Here is a 26,420-nt window from a genome sequence, read left to right on the forward strand (position 1 = left end):
CAAGACGTACACAGGATGACATTAATATTGCTCCAGAATTTGCTTGAAGAACCTTGATAATGGACTGCCTCTGGCAAGGACTGCTACTGGGAACTGGAGCTCAGTGGCTGCAAGATGAAAAAAAAATTGTATCAGATATACGGTTATGCACGTGAAAGTTGCAATGTCAATAGAAAGAATAAAGGTGCTATTGAACGCGAAAAATAAGAGTGGTGGTAGGGTTGTGAGAAGCTCGCAGCCATGGGGTGTGATAAGCGACCTTAATATAAAAAATACCTTTTATTGCGCTACTTCACAATGACTTATTCCGACCGATTAGCCTGACAATCTTGGCTTTGGCGCTACGTACAGAACAGCTACTAAGTCAACGCGTCGTACGAAACTTGTCGAGCGAAATCACCAAGAATCAGACTTACAGTAGCGTCATACCTTTATACAGTACGACGTGAACGGGTATTTAATCATAACGTTTAGATGATATTGTTTCACGAAAAGAAATATAGTCTACCATCGTATCTGCATAGCTACGCTATCTGTCTCGGTCACCGCGTATTCCGGTAACTGTTAAGCAACTTATTCACAATACACGAAGTGAATGCGGTGTTGTAAGGCAACAAGCAACGACAAATGACTTACCTCTCGGCAGTCGTTAACCAGGTATCGGGTACGAGGCGTTCGGACGCTCGAACAGTTTGTAGACCAAGAAGCAGAGCACAAATGTTGCGCAGGCATCTTCCCTGGCAGCTCTTACTGTTCGAGGACACTCACATGATACAGCTTGCGTTTTTAAACAGGAAAAATCAGAACTCATAGTCCAACACAACCGCTACACAACACGAGCCGTCCGAAACGGACGCCGTCGACATCCGTCGGAAGCTCCCGTTTACGCAATGGTCCAGGGAAAATGGCGGGCGCCCAAACCACGTGATCTCCAGTAGCCACTCACAGCGTCCCCGAGCAGCAGCGCGGGAAAAAAGCTGGGGCCCAGTGCGCATGCGCAGACCGACCTCCTTTCTCAACCTCCTCCCCTTCTGTCGTCTGGTTTTTCGTCTCTCCTCTCGTCCCCCTTATCCCCCCAGCCTCGTCCGTTTGTCTTCAGCGCTTGCTGTCTTGCTGTAGAGCAACGATCATGCTGTCTCAAAGCAGACAATCAAAAAGCGATGGTGTATGACAAATCAAGTTTATTTGTCCTCGGGAACTGCCTCGAAAAAGCTACAGTACATATCTTTTTACGTCTTGTAACAGGCTTCACTGGAGCTTTAGGTGCTTCGACATCGAAGGGCAGTTCAGAAGCCAATGCTGAGCTATGTGCGTCGTCGTTGCCGATGGCTGCGGGAGAACTAAAACAAAACAAAAGAATATATTGATGATCCGTAACTCTGCACGAAAATCACTGCTATGATAGGCAATCGATCTTGATTTCGTATTTGAACACCAAAGCGCATTTGTCACGAATGTACGTAGATCACAGTGAATGAACGGCTGCGACGTGCATGAGGAGCAACTAGCATAACCACACATAATTTGATTAGCGGCATGTCAGAAACGTACAAGTTAGGGCAATGCACTGCACAATGAAACGCCGCTAACGTACCGAGTGACTCGTAAAGGTTGTACGTAATACACTTAACGTGATAAACCTGCATTACTTCCTTCGGTCACAAAAAAGTAATCAAACTCGTCTTACCGTTCACCTGCAGTACGTCGGAAAGGGTGGAGACTTCCTCTCTGACGATTTCTGCGTCCTTTGGAGGTGCAGGGATTCCATGTCATGTTCGTCTTCCCGCTGTTGTGATGATCCGGTGGATGTTCCATTCCGTTCTCACATTAGCAGTTCGCCACAATCTAAATGTAAAGCATTCAAAACCCTCAAACTACCCCTAGCGTCTGCGTGCACAACGGTTGCAGTCCCAAGTCCGAGAGAACACGCGTGGCCGGACAGACGCGATGTCTCCTCCGTCGTTTTTCTTTCTCCTCCGTTCGACCGACCGTTTGATACGCGCGCCTCAATCAAATGACTCTCGCCCAATCAGCGCGATGGAAACTGACGCCAGTTCTTGGAGACCAATGAGCATCCAAATATTTATACATATAATGCGCAGCCACTCAGAGATCTTCCGAGCTGGCACGCCGGTGGCGACAGTATTTTCGAGGCGGTGCGTTTCGCTTTAGAGCCGGCGGCTGCCGTCGACTCCGTGGACGCCGGTTCCAACCGGCACAGCCGCCGCGCTGTCGCCTGTTCGAGCGCCCGCGAACAAATTTGAAAACGGACAATCATCGCCCAGAAAACGAATTCATCCTCATGGGAACCAATCAGTAATCACTAGCCACCGGATGTCTCCATGACGTTCAATTTATGACGTTTTCTGACGTCCGATGACGTGAAACGCATGAAGCGCCTCACTTTATCCCGCAAAGGAACTGGCGAGTTTCGGGCCCTTGGCTCCGCAGTCAAATGACTCTCGCCCAATCAGCGCAAAGAAAACTGACGCCAGTTTTCTAGACCAATGAGCATCCAAATATTTATACATATATTGCGCAGCCAATCAGAGATCGTTAGCGTACGCACGCCGGTGGCGACATTATTTTGGAGGCGGTGCGTTTCGCTTTAGAGCCGGCGGCTGCCGTTGCGCCGTTGTGCAGCGGTTAATTTCAACTGTCCCAGACGCTGCTGGAGGATGGATGGGATGGAGTCGAGCAACATGACGGCGTCTCGACGTGTTGGACGACTGCGGTAATTTCCAGCGCGAACAGCTCCAGCACAGGTTGAAGGTAACGGATGCACCACATACGGCCACAGTCTATACAGGTAAACGGCCGTGGTGTCTTTGTTTATTAGCGTTCGTTTGCGACTCTATTGTTCTTCCAGTCGATTCAGCCCACCGAGTTCATGAAAATGAAAACGACCCCGGGTATGCTTGTAGGCACATTGGCGTGCGTGTGCTACTTTTAATTTGTGGTCGATTCACTGTAGTCTTCATCTTACATGTTCTTTTAGGACTCATCAAGTGTCTCTTTTAGCAACCTTGGAATCATTTATCGTCTAATGCGCTACAGGTAAGAATGCTACGTAAATCAGAAAATTATCTAACGTTGATATGTCTGTATCATGTCTGTGTTATTTTTCCCAGTGTGCTTCGACAGCGGAACTTCTATTTGGCAGGTGAGTTCCAGAGGTTGGAAAACACGAAGGAACAATGAAATCGGTAGCCGTTCATAAGGCAACAAATGACCAGAGGCTACAGTTGCGTCGCTAACAGGCAGAACACGAGCTAATTATAAGCGCGACCGACGGTTTGCTGACACACATGTCGCCGCCGCGGTTTATCTGGAGTGCCTCCATGATCGGAGTGCGGGAGTCTGTTCCGTGTCAGTTGCGGTCTTTGTAGTCTTCATGGGCCTTCTTAGTAAATTTCCTGTTGTTAGTAGCGCTGTGGTGTGTTCGTTTTTACTCCAGGTGTTGTGTATTTTTAATGCATATAAAGGTGCAAAATGCTGACTTTCCCCTTTGTTCTTAAGCTATACCTTATTAAGACAATTTCGTATTTATAATATATTTGTCACATTTGTAATAAAAGTTATTTCATATAGAATCATATGCATCCAAAATGCACTAATCCTACACACTGTCCTGACAGGGTGTAAACCGCATGTGGAGTTAGCACTCCTTATAGGGGGTTAATTTAACACCCTGGAGGGTGCAACAGTACCTCCCAAGAGGGAGCAAGAGCAACACCCATATGAAGTCACCACAGCACCCCAGTGGGAGCAGCTGTATAACGCCCATGTGGAGTTACCAGTTCTCCTTATAGGGTGTTAGTTCAACACCCATATGGAGTCACCATAACGCCCTATAGGGAGCAGCTGTAACACCCGTGGAGAGTTACCAGCACTCCTTCTAGGGGGCTAATTTAACGCCGTGGAAGAATAACACCCGGTATGGAGTCAATTTTACGCCCATCGTAGTGGAGTAACGCGGGAGTTGTGTGCTGGGGTCCCTTTACTCCGCTGGGGGGTCACTTTAACTCCGACTTCTTGGGTGTTGTAGTTACTCTTTAAAGGAGTAAAATTTTGCATATGGGAGTTACGGACTTTTATTCCCGAAAAGGAGTTATTACGACTCCCCTTTTTTTTTCAGAGTGTATAGTACGCCATAAACGTTTGTAAATTTCCAAAAGCGCTCATTTTCTCTATCAATGTGTAATGGCAGTAACGAGCCGCAGCCTTGGCGCAAGTGCATAACTGTATCACCAACTTCTGAGGAAGGAATTACTAGAAATGTCCCCAGGCGGACACAGAGGTCGCTCATCTTCATTTGTCTTGCGCTATAATGTTTCCCCAAGGAGGTTGAAGCCTCACCGCGGAGCAATTGGCCATTAATCAATAGAGGAAAGACCCACTACGCCTTACGACGCGAATGAGGGTTCATGAGCTGGAAGACAAGTGTCACCACAGGAGACAGGCGATTGGTGCAGCACTGTGGAAGAAGAAAAATATTCGGGGAAAAATAAGTAGATCACATGCCATTTCGAGAACTATTTTACTTCACCTAAGACGACGCAAAAAGGATGATTAGCGGACTCAGCCAACACATGTGCAACGCTTCTCGGCTGACAGGATCTGCTCGGTTTTCGCTGTCCCACAGGGTTGACCCTGGGTTACGCTTCCGAGTATACCTCCCTCAGTCGTTCCCTCGACAAACTGAGTCTCTTCTACATAGGCTGCTACTGAATGTACCATATAGCGGTCGATTGCTCTACAAACTGGCCAACCCTTCTTCTTCCAACTGCAGCGAGTGTGAAGTCGTGGAGGACACAAAGCACATACTCCTCGAGTGCTTCAAGTACGCCGGCAGTCGCGGGGTTCTAGAAGCAAGCATGACTCGTCTGGACGCCCGACCCATTGACATGGTGAAAATTCTAGGTCCTCAGCCATCGCATCATCAAGCGGCTGCTTTGAAAGCGCTCCAACGTTTCCTTGGAGAAGAGAAACCCAGCTACTAGATATTTGTAACTCTTGTAATTCCTCGACACACGACAAGTGTTTCCCATCGGCTGAACTGTGACTCAATCCGCTACTCGCTACATCCCTTTCCCTGTTTATTTTTATCTCCACTTTTCTCATTTGTGTGCGTGCATTTTTTTCTTTTTTTAATCAACTGAGTGTAGGTGTACTGGGGTAGCCAGCCCGACTTCGTCGCGACTTACGTCCCCAGTTTTTTAGCATCATCATCATCATTCGGGAACTACTACTTTTCCCTTTTCTGTCCCTTTTTCTCAATAGCACTGAGCACGTCCAGGGAAACATGCATGCTATTGAAACCAAAGTTTACATGCCATACAGTCCGGGTCAGATCCGGCGAATACAATGCGAGTGCGATCGCGACAACTGATTTTTATTTTTTTTTTAATAAAGTAATAATAAATAAAAACAGTTACGTTTGCTGCATCAGCTACCCGGCTTCCCAGTCACGAGCTACGTGCATATTACGCGTTATGCATATTATTGAATTAAAACATCAGTAAAACTTCTAAAATTACGATATTTTTGGGGGGGTTCCAGTTTAGGACAGCATGCCGCATAGACTGCTTAAGATCAACTGAAGCCGTCAATGCGACAAAAATCGAGGCTGGGGTCAGGCCGTCCAAACCTCCCCCACCCCCTCCAGATACGCCTCAAGACTTTTCATTCATGACAGACGCCTTTTGTCTGTCATACAGCTCGCGTCGATGAACGGAAGGACAGACGGCCAGATGGGTGGATGGACGTCACTTACTGCGTCTGACATGTCCACTAGAGCTCTGCACGGGCCGATCTTTCCGGAACCGACTCGGCCCGGGCGCATCGGAAAATGGCCCGGTTCGATCCGGTAACTCAGCGAAGAGTCCCGGCCTGGCATCTCCAGCAGTGGCTTACGCCTTTCTAGCCTCTCTACGCCTCTAGCCTCTCTACCTCTCTACGCCTTTCTAACAAATTTATTAATACATTTATAAGAAGAGAACATACTAGAACTGGCGGTTTAACACCGCAGCAGCGCGAGACCAAAGTCCAGGACGAACGCGCGCATGCGCGTTATCGTTACTCTACAAGCTTTTGTGGAGGTAGGGGATGTTCGAGGACTCCTGCTTCTAACCTACCCCTCTAACCAAGCTTTGCGACCCTGATTGTGAAAGATGTGACGAGTCATGAGCAACGCGAAGTGGCCTTGAGAAGACTCTAGAAGGTCAAATCATACGCATAATGCAGCGTCCTTTGTCTGTTTTTGCAAATATATGCGCAGGAATGACGCAAGCACGTGGTCATATGAACTAATAATCCTGCATTGTACGAAATTAGCTGCTTGGGCCGGCCGGTGGGGGGGGATTTATTGGCAGAAAAAGAGGAAAAGGAAAGATAAAAGGGAAAGGTCAGACATGCAGCACGCCGGCTTGCTATTCCCTAAAAAATAAAATGAAAGAAAATTAAAAAATACATAAATAAAAAGAAACGCGGCTCACAGGGAGCACGGGAGGCCCGTATCACGGAGAAAGCGGAGCACCGCCTTTGTGACACTCCACTGCATAGCTTGCTGCACGGGGCCAAGGAGTGTTGCGAGGGAGACGTCCGTGCACCCAAGCTCTGAGAGGCGTTGCCAGAGCACGGCCCGGTGATGAAGGTGACGCTGACAGTGGAGGAGCTGATGGGAGATATCGTCTTCTACGGCGCAGCAGGGGCAAGTGGGAGATGGGACGCGGCCCATTTTGAACAGGAGTGAACGGCAGGCAAACAAGCAGGCAAACACATAACCCTTCACTGGATCTCTGCCCACGTCGGGACACCAGGCAATGAAACAGCCGACAAGCTGGCAAAAGGAGCTCACTCTCCTTTCCTCTCTCTCTCACAAAATCGCTTGGTCCCTGGCCACATCCAGCCCACCAACGCTCTGCCCTCAAAGCTCTCTTCACCTTTCTGGATACCATAGGACTTCGATCCTTATTGTGAAGGGGCTCATTATTTCATTCCCCGCATCACCACCAGCAATGGGGTACAGTATCGCCCCTGGCGATGAAACTCTCCATTCATCATCTCACAATAAAGTTGTTGTTGCACTTGCACTCGCGTCTCTCCCACCTGAAGTACGGCACATTTTCGGGTCAGGCAGTCCAACTGTGAGCGGGGACTTCCTGAACACGTTTCAAATAACGTGAGAGCGGACATTGTGACGTGACAGGTCGCAGCTAAGAGAGGTGGCAAGTTGAAGAGTACATAGCTTCACACAAGGTCCCTACGTGGGGTTGTTCCAGCGACGTGGATAGTGTCCCAGCAAACAGCGCCCGCTTCTGCTAACACCGCCCATGACTAAGCAGGAGAATTTCTCGCCGAGGGATTGCATTATTATCGCAAAAGGCTTGGTCTTTGTTCGAATGTAGCTTCAATGGGCTGATATCTGAGGTCACCGACCGTGTTTTACCGATGCTAACTTCGGACTATTTTTTCAAGGGTATAAGAATGCTGGTTGAAAGGTGTCAAAAGTGCATCGAAGTTAAGGGTGACTATGTCGAAAAGTGATACACTTGTTTCGTCTCTATGACTATTAAAACTTGGTCGGGCAGGAAACTTATGGAACCTGTAGAAGTCGTCGCGTACGACTGCGGTCGTGTACGCCAACAACTCTATTGGCATATGCCAATAGAATTTGTTGGCGTACACGACAGCACGTTCTAAAAATTGCCGCGTGCTTAGCGGTGGAGTCGTAATGCAATGATCCTGGGACTTCGACGGGTGTGGAATCCCATCTACATAGAATGTCATTGTCGTAGCGGTAGTGGCGAACCTGCTTGAGAGACTCTCCGTGTACGCGGCCCCCGAAGGTGGCTCAATAACCAGCGACTACAAGGATCCTGTCGATGCGCGCTTCTTAAAAACGGTAGGGGTTAGCGAGCAAAGTGCTGACGGGCTCTTTGAGAGCGACCACCAGAGCCGGATGTACAGGCACCGAAGACAGCCGTAAGCTTGTCTGATCATATACCGTCCCGGTCGACGGAGCATTTCACCTTGTTGATGGGGGGAACAGCGCTCGATAAACATGCGCAACATGTTCTGCTATGCTCTGAAAATGCAGTCGCGGTTTATAGGATTCTAAGGAAAATTTGATAACTATCGAACATGCTAGCGCTAAAAACACAGAAGAGATGAAGCGGACGAAACGGGCACTAACTTCCAATTAGTTCAAGATATAGTATTCCGATATCCATTTCACTCTGCAAAGATTCTCTGTGCTATAAAGGGTGTGGGAAGAGCATTTAAGAGAGAGTGGATCCAAATGGGGCATTTGAGTTTTTGTTCGTTTCTTTCAATTTTAGTGAGGACTGCACTATTGTACTCTTGCAGGACTGCACTCCCCTCTGTTAGTCATTAAAATGACTTCTTCTTTACTTTCTATTTTCTTTATGCTCCTTAGTGTTCTCGTCCAGTGTAGTGGATTTTTCTGAGCTAGTGTACTAAGTATCCAAAAAGAAAGCATGCGCATAAAGAAAAAAAATTATGAAACTAGCCTACAACTTACAAGAAACAACCCTAATAAACCTAAACATCAGTCATGGACAGTTTTTAAATACGTGTGGTTAAACTACATGCTAGTTGAACTACGTTACGGCAGCTAGAGAGTAGTTTCGAAACTATGTGGTAGAACGCAGTTACAACTACGTAGTTCGAGTTAATTTTACTGTATCTAACTACGGTAGTTAGGCTACTTCAGATATTTACTACCTGTTTTTTTTTTTCATTTGTTTTGTTTTTTTTTTTCATTTCTGCTCTCCGCTCACTCGATGGACGTTTGTGTAGCTTACGTATACCCCTGTGACACCTCTGTCACACGGGCAGTCTTCAATGATGATTGAAGCCAATGGCCATTGAGCATGCTCGCAGCGCCACCAGCATGTAACGTGTCTACCTGTCAGGGAACATTGGATCCAATGCTCTTCGAGTAGTTGATACGTGACACGCTTGGTGGCGCTACGTGCATGTTCAATGGCCTTTGGTTTCAATGATCATTGAAAACTTGGCCATGGAACATGCGCGTAGCGCAACCATATGCTCGCCACCAATGCTCCCTGAAAGGTTGACACGTGACACGCTTAGTGGCGCTACGCGCATGTTCAATAGGGAGCCTACATACGGGACTCCCTCTTAGGGTGGTGTCAGCCTTTGACACACCGCTCGTCTCCCGCCAGATGTGAGGGTTGCCAGCGGGCACGCCGCGCCATCTTGGTCCCCATTCCCTGGCCAGCGTGGTACAGCGAGCATACAATCTTAGAAATTAACTTCACCGCATTGCACGCTCCTAGCCAACCATCATGTCGAATGATATCGTTATCTGCCCTGATTTGTTGAAAACGAGAGGCGTACGCCTTTTTTGTGACATTTATGCTGTTCATAATTGCCACAAAAAATGGGTAAAAGGGCCCCCGTTTTCAACAAATCAGAGCAGATAACGATATTATTCGAGATGGTGGTTGGCTATGAGTGTGTTATGCGATGAAGCTCATTTCTACAACACCCTCCGCGATTCTGTTAAAGCAGGGGGCCAACATGGCGGCCGCCTGAGGGTCCTCGACTGGGGACGTCACCACAGTGATGACGGAGTCGCGTATGTGGGCTCCCTAGTTCAATGATCTTTGGTTTCAATGATCATTGAAAACAATGGACATTGAACATACAGCACCACCAAGCGTGTCACGTGTCAACTTTTCAAAGAGCATTGATCCCATGTTTCCTGACACGTTACACGCTTGATGGGGCTACGCGCATGTTCAATGGCCGTTGGCTTCAGTGACCATTGAAGACTGCCCGTGTGACAGGGGTATTACAGACACTCGGAAATGAGAAGAGCAGCGTGCTCAGGAGAAGATGAGGTAATCAGGAACCCTTTCAGGGCATATACACAGTGCGTTTCCTGCTCCACCTTTCAAAAATTGCGTCGGTTCGGACATCTGAAACCAGTTAGGGACTTTGTCCACGTACATCCTTTTTGTTCCTATATGGTATCGGGTTTCTCGTTACCGATCTATGGCACCAGCTGACTTATCTTGCGTGCATTTTTAAACAAATTTTCGTGACTAAGAAAGCAGAGGAAACGCAGCCACACGTAAACAGCCTACGCAGAAGTGCTGTAATAAGATTTCGGAACAGCGTTGACGACGCTAATGCGAGGGAGGCCAACAGTTGCTGCGTGTCCTCCCTCGCACTTAAAGGCAAGGGGGATAACGATTTCCTGGGGGAGCGACAAAAATGACCTCCAAATCTGCCTTTCTTTCCGGGGCCATTTCCTCGCGCCATATTGGCTCGATCCTTTTTGCAAAAACGGCAACGGCATGAGCGCACCAAAGTGAACAGACGTTGTCATTGGGCCGAGCTTCTATCTTTCGTAATTAAAAGTTCATTAATGAAAATTAATTAGGACAACGCCCCAGGAGGTCGCTAGGGCGGCCATATGGTGACCAACTCCGAGAATACAGTGTGTCCCAGCTAACTGCAAACATATTTTTAAATAAATATATATATATATATATATATATATATCAGTTTTTCCGAGATGAAATCAATTGCAATATAGTATATGCTGAAGAGCACTCCTTATGAGGGCACCAGCAGACTCCTAAGGCAATGTCTTAATTCACTTTCAACATTTAACTTTTTAATTATAAAAGCTACGAGGTTGTCCCAATGAGAACATCTGGTCCGTTCGGTAGGCCGCCCGCAAAAAATTCGTGAAGGAACACTTTTTTTCTTTATTTTGTTCAGTGCGCATCTTCAGAGACGCGTCTTCCCTTCACCCGCAATGTGAGAGGCTGAAGGAGCACAGTGCCGCCTCATGCGTCGAAGATGAGCTTTAACTTGCGGAAACAAAACAAAAATTAATGTATCGGGTGACGCTATATTGGTATCCCCGCATGACCTATGACCCGTATCTTGGGTTGAGTTTCTGTTTTCTTGGAATCTTTTTCCAGGACGCAAGAGGCGATAGTGTGCTCCTTCATCCTCCTACATTGGGGGTGAAGAGAAGACGCGTCCCTGAAGATGCGCGATGAACAAAATAAAGAAAACAATGGTATTCCTTCCCGAATTTTTTGCGGACAACCTATCGAACGGATTTTTGTTCTGAAAACGGCAACGGTATCAGTCAGAGGACGGAAGCGACCAGATGTTCTCATTGGGACAACCTCGTAGCTTTTATAATTAAATAAGTTAAATGTTGAAAGCAAATTAAGACATTGCCTTAGGAGTTTGCTGGTGCCCTCCTATGGAGTGCCCTTCAGCATATGCTATATTGCAATTGATTTCATCTCGGAAAAAGTGATATATATATTTTTAAAAAATATGTGCGCAGTTAGCTGGGACACACTGTATATCGCCCATTATCGTAATTGAAAAAAGGCATTTCCTTATTCTTAAAACGTTCTAACCACAGTTAGCGAAGACACTCTGTATAATATGCACAGGTTTGACATGAACTTGTCTGTTTCTATCTTTGCTCATATATTGACTTATGACTTTGCCGCTCCGAGGAGGGCGTCAGAGGTGCAGTGGTCCCAGACGAAATTGAACCTTGATGTTCTAATGTTAGATTAGATAATCAAGGCCTGACTGCGGCACCAGGATCGCCTGGTTGCCTTTTTGACGGGAGGTGGGGGAGGGGGTAATCACACCCCCTCTCTCAAAACACCCCACTTTCCCCTAGATATTATTATAGTACACGCCATTAACCAATGCTTACAACGCGGTCGCTTTACGATGGGGTTGTTGACCAAGCCACACTCATTGAAGAGGCGGCTGCAAATACTCCACTGTAAAACCTTCCTCTCTGATGACAGACGGCGGATATAACATATCGATTTAACGGTTTCTCATTCAGCGCGGGAAATATTGCTCGCAGATGATTGCCACTTCGATCGAACGGAAAACTGCGTCGTGAAACCTAGGAGGATCCGACAAGATCAAGAAACTTGGACTGAAGAGAAAATCACAGTCCATTCCGGGTGCTTGTCCAGAAGAATGGCCGAAAGCGCTGTGGACTAGGAGGGCCACACGGCATCGAAAGGCGTGGAAGTATACAAAGGAAACTATCGCTGTCTTCGGTATTTTCTTCATCCTATATAGCAATCCATCTTGCTTATGATGTTCTTCGGAGTAATATTAACAAGTAACTATAGCGCCAGGGAGTTGTATACCAAGTGGATGGCCAAATTACTCGAACCCGCCCGTAGCAGAGAAGCAGCAAGCTGGGGTAGAGACGAAGTGTGCAACATAAGCTTGAGCTTGATTGTGTGGCAAACAAGAAAATGACAGAACGAAGCTCAGACACAGCGCTACCGAGGCCGTTCTTGCACATGTTTTCGAAGCAGGATGATCAGATAGCACATATCTTACGGATATTAGGATGGTGTAAGAAATCTTGCAACGCTAATCGTAATTTCTACTCCCTATGAGTTCATCAAATAATGTATGACTTCGCTGATGTCTAGGTAACGTCTTTCCCTTTTGGCAGGGCATAATCCTGCGTTCCTATAGCTCCAGTAGTCACGCATTCATAGAAAATCCGACACACACGTACAGAGCTTTATATAACCTACTTTCACTAATACGAGCATTCCGACGGTATTTGACTATGTGGATGAATTATTTAATGTGGCGGAATACAAAATATACCGCTGCACACAATTAAATGACTCGGCAATGCGATAAAAATGGGACAGTTTGACGCCTGCTAGCATGACCTTTCCATCAAAGCTAAAAGGCGCATTGAAGTTAAAGCTCTATATCCCCGTCGATAATAATCCTATTACTAATATATAGGTGCACAACTTCATAATAAATTTGTATTTCTGACCTTTATGCCATTGAAAGACATTTTTGAAAGCTCAGGCGTTTTACTTTCTTCTTGTTTCGCGGCGGCAATCAAAATTCAGAAACGTTTCCTAACATAAGATCACCACAGCACTGTTACAGACTTGCAGACAGTACAAAAGTGATAGTAGTAGTGCTAGTAGTAGTGCCGTGAAACTAAAGGCTAGTGTAAAACGTTTGCTGAAACCCAACATTGCAAATAATTACCTCCAGACTGTGTACCCACGCTTCAGTTTTTTTCACTATGAATTTTCTCCGCAAGCTAGCCTGCGTTCATGCCATTTTATCGGCACCAAACTGCTTCGTTTTCTCACCGCAGTTACATTACAATTACAAAATTACAACTCCCATTACAAAACTATAATTCGGGATTTTGGCGTCGCGAGAGAACTGCGATCATGAGCAAGGCTACATGGCTAGATCCGTGGATTAATTTTAGCCCACCCGAGGGGTCTTTAACGTGCGCTCAGATTTCAGCTCTCAGCACAAGGTGTAACATAACGTTCCCGTGCTATGCACGACGCGTCAAAGCAACATGTACGATGACACCAAGTTGCTCACGTAGTCGGCCGGGTTCGAACCCCCAACCTTGGGATCAACTCTCCCGCCTAATAAAGGTTGAATTCTTTACCAAAAATGCACTGCAAAAAGCTGATCAACGAATTGATAGGCTATTGGTAAAGAAAAGCTGGGTCTGGCAACCCGTGTCTTCCCATTTCGCCTAATGCTTTTTAGCGGATTATCTCGCAATCTCCTAGCACGTTCATCGACTTCGAACTGCAGGGGGTCCCATTTGGCATAATGTATGCTGCACTTCGCCTACTGATCCGTGTCACGTGAGGAAAGAAGGCGGTCCCCTAACATGCTGCCAAAAATCACTTTCGCATCTTCACAAGACTTCACAAGCTTGCTGGTTTTATTCAAGCATATATAGTTTACCAATCAAGCAAAATATCGCGATCTGCACTCCGGTACCGAAATAAAGTATCGATTACTGTGACGGCATTACGTACAACACTGCGGAGTACCCTTCTTTTCTTTCAACTTAGCAAAAATCTGCCCTCCCCTTTTTTTTCTATTTTCATTCAGAGTCAAATTCTCTGAGCCGCACGAAAGACCTGTGCCAGCGCTAGTGATTTTGCTTAGTAGTAGCTGATCCATTTCCGTGTCCAGTCTGTCGGGGACCTATCCCTTTTTTACGTTAAACATTCATTCGTCCATCCATCCATATCCATCGACTCATAAATCAACGAAAACGTTTACTCGGTAATAACCTATTCATTTTATTATTAGTGGTATCGCGCATGGATCTAGGACATTTGCTTACCGGACATTTGCTCACTATTCGAACGCTCAAGGCGGACAAATGCTCACCAAGTTTTATATGTGCCTGTTTTTTTTTTTTTTTTCGTAAATTAGGTGTCGTGTTTGGTGGCACGGTATTATAGAGTGGTAGTTTGCCACAGGAGAATATACCTTGTTGTGGTTTGGGGAGGAGGAGGGGTGGTTGACGGTGGGACACGGGAAACATCAAATCTTTTTCAACCTCGCGCATTACTGTAGCTCCTTAATAGTAAAATAATTCCTAAATGTGCACAAGCATAAAAGCAATGTAGGACTCAAGTGGCGGTGCGCTACGTCAACAAAGGCGGAGCATGAGTGTTTATCGGGGGATATTATTGAAAAGAAAAAAAGAGAAAGGTTAGTCAGCCGACTTGCTATTCCTTTAAAAAAAGAAAAAGATAAACAAAAACCCACAAACACAAAAGGGGGCCTTAGAGGCTGGTCGAGAGACTGGAGGCATGAAGGAAGTTTGATTATCGAAGGCATTTATTGGTCGTTCATTTACTTTCAAATATATCTTTAATAGTTGCGAAGCAGACTGATTTAACTAGTGAAAATTTCGCGTGCCTGACAAGTGCAAAAGCGAATTAAGATCATGTGCATCAGTGTTGCTTTTACTAAATGCTGTGAGAGTAATATCGGGCTCAGCGCTAGGTAAACTAGTCCAGCCACAGACATCAACCCTGACTTCACGAATGAACTGGGAGCACATATAATCCCTATCACCCTATGGTCGTATCGTGAAAATTTTGAGCCAAAATTATCGGAGCCTTGATTTTTTTTTTTTTTTTTTGATGGTATGCTTGAACAGCTACTGCAAGGAATGGAAATTCCATGGGATAGGTAAACGTCGGAATGACTCTTTTGTGCTCCATATCTCAGGGAGCGGTCCTGCTTTGTGTATGTGAGGTGATTTTATTCCTTCTAGTATCCTCTGTACAGATAACAAGCACTGGAAGATTTTCCCCACCCCCTTATTTTCTTGTTTCTTGAAAATGAGTATCACACAAATGCCGACTAAAATTTTGTGTTCAGTATACCTCCAAACAACAAAGAAAAGCGAGCTGAGGCTATAAAGGGCCAAAACAACTAACAGCATCTAAGATTGCCACATTTTACGTTATGGAAGTCATTACCTCCACCAAGGGAAGACCTACACTGTTTTTCTTTTTCATCTTCTTTTTTTTAATCAGCTGTCGGACGATGCATTCGTTTCTAAAAGGTTCAAAAAATAAAATTGATCTGAAAAATACAACGCTTATTATCTTATTACCTTAATTCACTGTTTGACACAGTGGAAAAGATGAAGATAAATTATGAAAGTGTCAGGGTGGGCTCGTCGTAAAATAGGTGAGCCATTGTCCGTTCCCCATCGCACATACATTCATTTGCAAATGTAAAGGATCCTTGTTTCGGACGACGTAAGGTTGTCGGACGAGCGCATTCATTTCTTGCAGACGTCACCATCGGGGCGGGACATGTAAGTAACGCCCACTTGCCGACAGCCCCGTTTCGCCTAATGAGGTTGCACGGCAGTCCCATTTCGCCTAACACCTGTCACCCCTCCTGCCTGTTTAATCCGATAATCCGGATTATGCGAAATGGGAATATGCGAAATGGGATGTAACCTGGCAACCATGGGTGGAGGACACTACCATCTTTCTTCCTTTTTAATACTTTTATTTCGTGTTGTGCTTGTCCAGTGTTCTTGTAGCTCTGACGCTGACGACGGTGTCAACGTGCCGCAGACTGCGTGGGAAGCTCGGAGAAAGCAAAAGCGTGACGCAGTCTCCGTTGGCCACCTCATTGGCCGACGTTGCGCGGCATGCCGCTAAAAATCGTGCATTGCGCGGTCGAGGGAAAGTGGAACGCGGAGGCGGCTTCTCCCGCAGCGCGGCACGAATTTTCCGCCCCGCATACGCGTACCGCGCGCATTTGCCGCTTGTGGCTACGCGACCTAATAGCTCAACGTGAAGTGCGCGTGGTTTCCACGCGAAGTACCAACGCCGGTCTACGAGTACCCCCTCATTGCTGCCTTCTGGACGGACAGACACTTCGTCACGTGGGTTCTCCAAACGTGTCCCCATCCATAAAGAACACCTGACCACTTTCTCCGGTCATTCTCTTTCATCCTTATCTTCGACCCTTCATCCCTTTCTGGTGTCGTGATGATGCGGTTGATGCCCACTCCCGCTTAGCCAACAACCGCGAGCCAATATCGCCATCCCTCCCCTCAAGCTTTACTCTCTCTCATGCACAGAGACACACTGTCGTAGCGCGCTCGCATTACGCTACTTTTGCCAAACATTGGTAAAGAAGCTAATGTATCTGGATGCGGTACTCACGTTTCAGAAACGCAAAAAAAAAAAGCACGATAAAAGCTTCCGGATTAATTGCTAATCTAACGCAACGCAGTCATGCTTCGATGCTTGCTGAGCTTGCATTAATGCGTGGTTTAAATCACCGGCAAACGTTTTTGCTCATGAACCCTTTTCGTAGCTAGCTCATTCCAATTGTGACACAAAGTGCACACCGCTGTAATTTCCCGACTTACTCAATGCGAATGACAGCAATTTTATCGTCATTCCCTAACAGGCACATTTTCCCTCTCTGCGATCCTTTGATGACTCATGCGAGCCCCACGATGAACCATGATTTCAAAACCGTCCAATTCAGGGAGCGCTCTAGCCTTGCAAGATATTTGCATGCGTTATCGCATAGGGCAACGGTCAGCTTTAGCTTGGTCTCGTCTGTAAGGACTTGAAGTCCGAATATTTCACCTCAACATTGGCAATAATGAAGAACTTATACCGACTGTGACCGATCGCACAGAGTTTTGTTCAACAGATGTACAAGAGGGCCATTTGCGTCAGTGAACCGCAATCCATGTCTCACAGCGAGGGGAGAAATATTCGCGTAGAAAATAACTACTTATACTGACAGTCCGGTAAAAGCGCGCTGCTCCAGCTGCCCGTCACGGCGGAGGCGCGGCTCCGGAAGAGGTCACGCGCTCCTTAGAACTTGCAGTGGTTGCTTGGAGCGGTGCGGTGGCTCGTGCGGTGCCATCGCTAGGTGTCGAGCACATGAATAGCGGATATCTCATTTACTGTACCGTAAGATAACAACTCTTCACTCACTACTTTAGCCTGAAGTACAGTGTGTAAAACTACCAATATCAAACCGTTGGTGACCCACATTCAATGTTCCAAAACATATACACCCCCGTTTTTGTGCTTTCAGGTTGCTTACTCAGGGGCTTGCTGGTCATAGTGATCATCCTTCTGGGTCCTCGCTACGAGGGAAACCCTCCTCTCTCAACCCCTATTCCCGTTATGACAAAAGCCCGGGTGCTGCCCTCTCTCCCCTTTGTACATAACCCGTTCAACTGCCTGTTAATGTCACCAAACCCCATTACTGCTGAAGTTAGCGCTGAGTGCGGAAACGCCGAATACCCCCTTGGCAGCCTTAATAAAACTCCGTTCGTGCTTCCCCTGTTGAGCTCTACGTACCCTTCTCGTTTTTCACACACACATATATACAGGATGTTTTTTTTTTATGATTCTTTACGGATTATTTTTATTTAAAAAAAGACGACAGAGCAGCAGATACCGTTTTTGCAGGTGCGTTATACGGCCAGGCAGACATTCTCTCCATTAGAATAGGTAACTTCTGTATGACTAATTACCTAAAATTCATTAATTTACTCTTTAATTAGGATCTTTGAGGCAAAACTGACATAGGAGAACGGGAGACAGTCATCGTTGAAAGCATTTTCTTTTTCTTTTTTTTAATCCTGGAACGAACGCGTGCGTTGAAATTTTCATTGCCGAACGCGCGAATCAGAAGCGCAGAGAGAACTCCGCCCATTCCATGTCGGAGGGCCACGCGCTTTGGAGCGATGGAGATAACTGGAGTAGGTGCTAATCCGCTAGCCGCTGTGCGGCCCAGATTAGCCGACGCGAAGGCCATGCGCTCCCGAGGGGCGCGGTTTTGGTTTCGGTTTATATTCTGTTCGAAAGGATGTCCGCCTAGGCATACCACACAACTGCTAAAACGGCATATATGCTTCTCTCATAGTCTTTTTTTTATACAAAAATTGTAGTCAATAAATAACCCCCTGCATATGTTTTTTAACTTGATCGTGCCCATCTTTTGCGGATGGCAGTCTCGTCCTAGTTGGGACTCATCGGAGGCCGCGTTTCCAGATGCGGCACTGCGCGCAGTAACGCGTACGCGGGGCGGGAAAATTCTTGCCGCGGTACGGGAAAAGCCGCCTCCGCGTTCCGCTTTTCCTCAACCGCGCAATGCACGATTTTCAGCGGCATGCCGCGCATCGCCGGCCAATCAGGTGGTCAACGGAGATTACGTCACGCTCTTGTTTTCTTCCGGCCTCCCACACAGTCTGCAGCAGGTTGACAGCGCGATCAGCGTCGATATTTTGAGAGCCGCGGAATCCGCAGGCTGTAGCGGCAGCCCAGGTGGTTTCCGCACCCAGGCAGCCCGGTGGCAGCCCAGCACTCCGGCACTCCGGCAGCCCAGGTGGCAGCCAGGTGGTTTCCGCACATGTGTACAGCATGTGGGTACAGGCCCTGAGCGCAGGGAGGCAACGCAATCTTGGGTCGGGCAGTGCATGGCCCTGTGCTTGCTCCTTTGGAGCGGCCTGCCGAATGCCGCGGTAAACAATACGATGACACGTGCGCTCCAAAACGCTCCCTATGTTCAGCCGCGAGGCGCGCCCATCAACGCGGACGAACGAGCACAGGGGCGTAAGTTGTGCGGGTTTCAACAGTGTTCCATGCCCATCAAACTGCAATATGTCCAAGGGATGTGGTGTGCCTGTGTGCTTGTCTACAGAAAGAACTGCACCGTCCGCCTCGTTCCACGGACTATCGTCAAATTTAATGCTGCGTGTACGGTGACTAAAGGCAATATCACGCGAATACGAAAGTTATGGAAACCTGCTTCATGGTCTGTGCTGTGTTCATTGCGTTCTAATGACAGCAACCATGGGGGTGAAACGGAAAATTCTGCACCCATGCGCTGTGCTGTCGAACTTTCTCGGCTACCCTAACCACAAACAGTCGGCGACTGCCTCAACTAAGCCGCGTAAAGTGTGCCGTGGAGGGCCATCCTGTGACCTACCCATTCACGACCAGTGTAGACGAGAAGCAAGAGAGCCTGCGTTGCAGAAGAGCAGCCATACCGTAGAAGGAAACGCGGAAGTACCAATGACTGTTGCAATCTCATGGCTTCCTAACTGCAACAGAGAACAAGGCATGTCAAACGTCTTTCGGAGTTGAAGGCTTCATCCAGGAATCTCGAAGGAAGGCCAAACGTCTAAAAATACACCTTAGACGACAGCAAACCAAAGTGCAGGAGTTACACAAGAGAGCTAATCCCAAAGGAGGACATAAACCATCCTTAGGTGTAAATCTACTCCAAGTACCTTACCAAAGGGATATGTATGGTCTTCCTTCGATAGCTATTGAGGTCCCTTGTGTTCAGCTAGTGTGGAATCCTGCATGAAACTGCTGAGACGATCAGTAGATCTATCTATCTATCTGGCTTGTATACGAGTATTTATATATACTCGTATACAAGCCAATTTCTATAAAGTATCTGCGCTTGTGATCTATTTTAGCTCCGCTAACTGTTGGGTTTGTGCTGAAGTTAATCCATGTAAATATTTTTATTGCGTTCAGTTTGCTTCCGTGCTGCCTGCAATTGTTAGTTGACCTGGTGCGTCGAAGATAGCGTTGCAACGTTCCTTCTTTGCTTTGTGTATCTTTCTTTTTATATCAATCACAATGAACCATGTCCATATACGCGTCGCCCCTAACGGCGGAATGTCGAAAGTCGTGTCCCCCCCCCCAGCAATCTGGCGACGCTCATACGGGCTGCCACGTCGTGCGGAAAAGTAGCAAGAGCAGACTGCAAGAAGAATGTGGAAAGGAGCGAAAGCGTATCTCAGGCTTTACAAGACGTCGTCAAGTCTCGGCCTCAGACGTCCACCTAACCTTCAATCCGATTATCTCCCTCCCCCAACCGAGCTAACATGGCGGTCGCCTGCAGGTGGCTGCGCATGCGCATATGCTCGCTCGGAAATAGTCCATTCCCCAGATGCACGTATCAAGTGCCAGGAAAGCGTTTTGACGGCAACTGCTGAAGCGTTTTCTGCTGAAACCTTCAGACCTATTGTTTCCTACTCCTCAGAGGAAAGCATTGCCCACTACAGTCGGGTGCGAGCCATTTCATTGCCGCATGAACATTATGCATTGCGACAATGGCCGCCATTGTTGCTCTAAGGTCGCGGCGGCAAAGATCAGAGGATGGCGGTGCTTTCCCACAATCCAGTGGCTTCACAAGGAGTGTGCGCGTAGCGTGTGAATCTGCCACAGGGAGCATTGGCTCCGATGCATTTGGGAAATTGACACGTTACACGCTTGGTATATTCAACGGTCATTGGTTTCGATGATCATTGAAGACTTAACGTTGGCAACACGGCCCCTGAGCTTGGGGGAAGGACAAAAGACAAAACTCTATGTTCGACATAATACCCCCCCCCCCCCTGCAAGCCACCTATACTCTACGCTCCTTGGTTCCCTCCCCATCCAAGATCAAGCATTCTTCGCTCTATGTCGTCTCGGTCAATCGCTAGTTCACCTAGACGCCAACGTTTGCCTCATCGCTCGTACCATTAGCACTCTCTCCAAAGGACCAAAATATGCGCTCAATGTACCCCCCTCTATAAGTGATCTGGCAATACCAGTGCATAAGTTAGTCTACGCCTTTCCATCTTCGAACGATTCGTGTGACTCTGTGACAGAGGCATGTGTGAACAAGATCCATAACGTTATCCGTGTATCTTCTCTACGTCTCGTATCCAGGGGTCGAAACCGCAACTGAACCGTAACCGAAAACCGCAAAAAAACACGTTATTTTTTGCCGAACCGAACCCGAACCGAACAGTAAACATTTATTCTCTCCCCTTGAACGAATCGGAACTGAACTGAAAAAAATATGAGGCGGTAACCGGTTCGCCAGATGGTAAAAACTGGTATACCTTCCCACTCGACTGCCGTGCACCAGCTCCCTGCATCGCTCGGAATCTTGCCGAATTCATAGAGCGGACAAATTGATAAACCAAGAAGTGGTGAGTCCATGCACCTCCTACAGCCTCACCTCCGAAAGGATCACGACATCCATGTACATTTTTGTGACTCGAGGTGTAAAAAGAAAGATGTGCTACAACTCCACTTTGCATTGTTGCCTCGGCTGCTTCCTTTGATTCAGCGTCGCAGTGTGAAGGCGACGTAAATTTTAATAGTTCACAGTGACATCCACAAGCAACGCAGACCTCTAGCGACCACGGGAAGGAGGTTGGCGTGTGGGTGGTAATGACATTATAGATAAAACGAGTGAGGTCTGCGTGCTCGAGAATGGCGGCAAGGTTCACTCCTTGGCGTGTGGTCCAGAACTGCCAACATTCTAGACGAATGATCCGCCAAAGTAGCCAACCGATTCCGCCAGAATCCGCTAAACTTTGCGAAGCAGCCGCTAAAATCCGCTTAACGCTGAAAAGTGCATGAACGTTGAGATTTCTGTATATTTCACCTCTGTTTATGGTGTTCAGGAGCATGCTTCGCATTCTCGTTCATTTCTTCTTCGTCGTACCGAGGAGGTCGTACTCGAAGCAGCTCCTCGCGTGCCTTCTCATGCCCGTATCTTGACCATGACCAGGCACGACCATGTCCGGATTCATTTTATTGCGCAAATTGTCCTTTATCACGTTCAGCTGGCTGAAGGTGCGATGAAGATCATCCTTGAAGTGCCTATAAAGCACGTTCGTCAAGACAGCTGAACATTTGGAGCGATACATCTTTTATTCCTTTGTCTGGAATTTTCGCACTGTCCGGGAAAGACTTCTTGTACAGTTCCCCGACATGATCGGCGGTCAGCACTGAACTGTGTTCAGCAATAAAGAGCTCTGTTCCCGCCTTCAGCCTCATGCGGTGGATCGACTTTCTCCGGGGCGATGCGAACTTGCTATTGACCGGACGTGAAATGTCCCAATGCCTCTCTGTGCTTTGCACTGTCTCCATGTGCCTTCAGATCTGAGTACTTCGTACCCAGCACAGACTCACACCAGCACTACACCGAAGAACTAGAACCAGCACTATACCGTTTCGTCCAATCTGCCGCCGTTCTGAACCGTTCCTTAGCACAGGGTCCCGAAGCCATTCCTTGCAAAGTTTTTGTTTGTAACTCACTTTTGGCATTTCAGCAAACTAGAAGAGTGCACACTGCCATAGACGCTAGTGAAGAAGAGAAATGAAGCCACCTCGCATTGGGAACAGCCATCGGCAGACATTTGTGGGCTACTACAAGAGGGAGCAAGATGTCCAGACAAACTTTAATTCGTGTTCTGGTGCAAAATCTCGGGCTATGTGTCATCATTTCCCTTAGTCAACAATGCTGTGCTGGGTGAGAGCAGCATTTAAGGCCTTAGTAGTTAGGGCCTTAATTTCGCGCCCTAAGGACAGAGCAAAGTCGCTTCTGTCCGGCGCAAGATTACGGCCCTAACATATAAGACATTAAATGTTGTGGTCTGACCGAGGTACTGGTGGTGTGTTCTCCAAAACAGATCAAAAAGGTTCAAGCACAAAGGAAAGAGAGCGAATCGAAAGTGAGCTTCTTGCGCGCAAACAGCCGTGCAGATACCAAATTTCAAACAACAACTTTATTTTTGACCTTGGAGAGTGGGGAGTTTACCAAATTTCAGGTGACTGGTTTCGGTTCGGAAGTTAGCATACTCTAGGGAATAAATTGATTTTTCGGGCTTTTCAGCCAAAATGAGGCGAAAGTCTGAATCCGCTAGAATCCCCTAAATTCAGCCAGGACCCCGTCAGAAATTCCGCTAGCCGCTAAAGACATTTTTTTCCCGCTAGGTGCAAGTCGAATCCGCCAGATCTGGCGGGAAATCCGCTAAATTGGCAACACTGCATGGGGGAAGGAAACACAGGAGCGGCCTCTCGCCCTCTTTTCAACGGGAAGCAGCGTGCCGGCTGCTCCTATCTACCACGTGACCGCTTTCTTCTCTCTTTTTTAGCAGTTGGCGATAGCCTTTTGCAATGGAGTTCAATTGTATGCTGCACGCCATTCCCTGGCACTTTTCGGTACAGTAAAGGATGATCTGCTGTGAACTGCATGGTTCTTTGTACCTATGAAGTGTAGAGGAAGTAAGGAGGAGTAAGAGGAAGGAAGGAGGAGCAAGCCATCGCCGAAACCTGATATTACCTCTCACATGTGGTACACTGATCAACACGGCACACGTAAACCGCTTCGAACCGATTAATATCGGTTCAAACCGTTATTTTGGTTGCGCTGAATCCGAACCCGAACCGAACCTATAACCTTGAACCGAAACTTGAACCGAACCCCCAAAAATAACGGTTCCGAGCCCTGCTTGTATCCCGGCCTATTTGGAAAAACATCGTTCAACGCGACCTCTCCGCCAATTCTGTTGTGCTGCTAGAAACAGACAACTCTTCAAAGTTTGATGTTCTACCCACCTCTCCGTTCCATGAAAAGGCTATGCTATCTGTACTATGCCCTTTCAACGGTCACTTAAAACAGGCAAATGCGAAAGTCCTGACCTTGCTGCGCCCACATCATTTCCGGCAACACACTATTACCCATATTCCCGAGACTAAGATGAACACATTTTGCGTCAAATTCGCTATGAAATATCATAAGCCGTCCCATCCCCTCAAAATCATTGTCAACGAAAATGGTACTTGGCAAATGACTTTGTCCAGCTGCATTAAATGCAGTCTCAAGTGTATCTTCCGTCCTGATTCCTCATCTTCAACGAACTCAGAGGATTTGCTCACCGCTGTCTTTCCCTTGCACAACCAACCTGTATGTTGCATCTCTCTCGACATAAAAAATCTTTATTTCTCCATGGATTCCTCACTTTTAATGTCATGACAGATCTGCTATTGAAACAGACCTAGTCGCCTTTCAGTCTAACGCAGGTATCCCGAATTCTACTTTTCTACAATTACCTCTCCTCCGCAGCTATCTCTTTCAATGGTCAGCCTCTACACTCAGTCAAAAGGTATATGCATTGATTCCTCAGCTGCCCCCAAATTATCCAAAATTAGATCAGGCACTCTACTCCGTTACTTCTTCATGCGCTGGACCAACACTTATCCGTCGTTATGTTGATGACATAATTGTATTTCCGTCAAATCCCTCCGATCTCGAGAAGGTTGTCAGATGTACTGAAAAATGCTCATCTGAGTTAGTTTTCACTATTCCTAGATTCCTATAGACATCACGTTCGTTTTTAAGCTAGGACTGGGAATATGGACGGCTAAACCAAAAGCCTGTCCTCCATCGCCAGAGTTGTCACCCCAAATCTGTCAAAAACGGAATTATAAAATCGGTCCTCTCCACTGCTATGAAGAAGTCGTGTGTCAAGATTTCTATCGCCATACGTCAGCAGCTCTCGCGCCTACTATATGCTGGCTACAAAACAGATTCAGTCAGAAAATGCTTGTGGGACCTCCTTATTCCATACGATCGCGCGACAGCAAGCCCTACCAACTGCCGTCCTGTCATGATTCCTTTTTTCATGGTATTTCCCACTCACTAGGAAAACTGGCTGCTGGCGCAATCACCACTTCCCACCACTGCATAACCTTGTCCAATTGTGTACCCATCCACCGATCCCCTTACCGTACGTCTCAAGCGGGTCGACTGGAAATCGACAAACAAATCGACTCCCTCTTGCAATAAGGCTTCATTCGACCTTCCTTGTCTCCCTACGCTTCGTCGGTCATTCTAGCAGAGAAAAAAGGTGATGTTCGGACTCGGATGTGTATCGATTACCGGAAGCTTAACACTGCAACGATACCCGATTTCCAACCGATTCCACGCATAGACGATGTCCTTGATTCGCTGGGTCCGTCACGATACTTCAGTAGTCTAGACATAACCTCAGGCTATTGGCATATCCCCATGCACTCCACTGCAGCCCACTGCATCTACAAGACTGCCTTCGCCACCTGTACCTGTCATTATGATTGGACAGTCGTGCCATTTGGTCTAAAAAGGTTCCCGCAACTTTTCAGGGAGCTATCCGCTCCGTCATCGGGAAGTACCACCTCGAGAACGTCGTCAACTACTTCGACGACATTGTAGTGCACACCACTACGTTTCAGGAGCATCTCGCACGTTTGGATGCTTTACTCACGGCGATGACCACAGAAAATGTCAAACTGAAGCTCAAAGAATGCAACAACTCAGGAAAAGAGGCGCTGACGCCAGGAATCGAACCTGGGTCTTCTGATTTCCGGTCAGATATGCTACCACTACACCACACCAGCACGCCGTTTGCCATGAGTCATTGAGTGCCTCAAGTACGGGGGGGGACAGACAACCAACCACGCTATTCCCATTCTCTCTTACATCTTTCTCACTCACTCTCTCATTCATACACGGCCAGGGCGACCTGTACACGACGTAAACAACGAGATTTGGCCGAGGCAGACCACAATGACTCATGGGGAACGGGGTGCTGGTGTGGTGTAGTGGTAGCATATCTGGTAGGAAATCAGAAGACCCAGGTTCGATTCCTGGCGTCAGCGCCTCTTTTCCCTGAGTTGTTGCATTCATTGATTTCCTACATGAGGCCTACATGTTTGTGTCGTCCCTAAGTGTGGTCTGCCTCGGCCAAATCTCGTTGTGAAGCTCAAGAAGTGTCACTTTGCGTGTACCACCATCGATTACTTGGGCCATACGATATCACATCGAACGGTGTGTCCTAAAAGCAACAATATCGAAGCCATTAAAAAGTTCCCTCCACCTCAGTGCACTAAGGACCTACAGAGATTCTTAGGCACCGTCAACGTATATAGACAATATATACCTCACCTCAGTGGTGTCTGTGCACCTCTCACCGCACTCCTTCAGAAGAACGTCAAATGGGAATGGTCTGCAGAATGTGACCGGGCATATTTAACGCTGAAAGACCTTTTGACCCATGAACATGAACATTCAGCATCTCTATAAAGTTGTTGTCTTCGGATATTCGATCCCACCCTACCCTGTCTCTTGTACTGCGATGCTTCCTCCACTGGACCGTCCTCGGTAGCTCAGTCGGTAACGTGCTGGCTTGCTGAGCT

At 47.2% G+C, this 26,420-nt stretch overlaps 1 protein-coding gene and 1 non-coding gene across 2 annotated transcripts in view; both read right to left on the reverse strand.

Annotated features, from left to right (window-relative positions):
• LOC135378282 (atrial natriuretic peptide receptor 2-like) overlaps nucleotides 1–26,420 on the reverse strand; it is a 765,968-nt gene that overhangs the window by 496,435 nt on the left and 243,113 nt on the right. The gene's annotated exons all lie outside the window — the stretch shown is intronic.
• Nucleotides 25,552–25,622, reverse strand: Trnas-gga (transfer RNA serine (anticodon GGA)). The gene has a single exon. It is a non-coding gene; the product is annotated as a tRNA-Ser (tRNA).

This window comes from Ornithodoros turicata, chromosome 1 (assembly GCF_037126465.1).
Source record: "Ornithodoros turicata isolate Travis chromosome 1, ASM3712646v1, whole genome shotgun sequence".
NCBI classification, from domain to species: Eukaryota; Metazoa; Arthropoda; class Arachnida; order Ixodida; family Argasidae; genus Ornithodoros; species Ornithodoros turicata.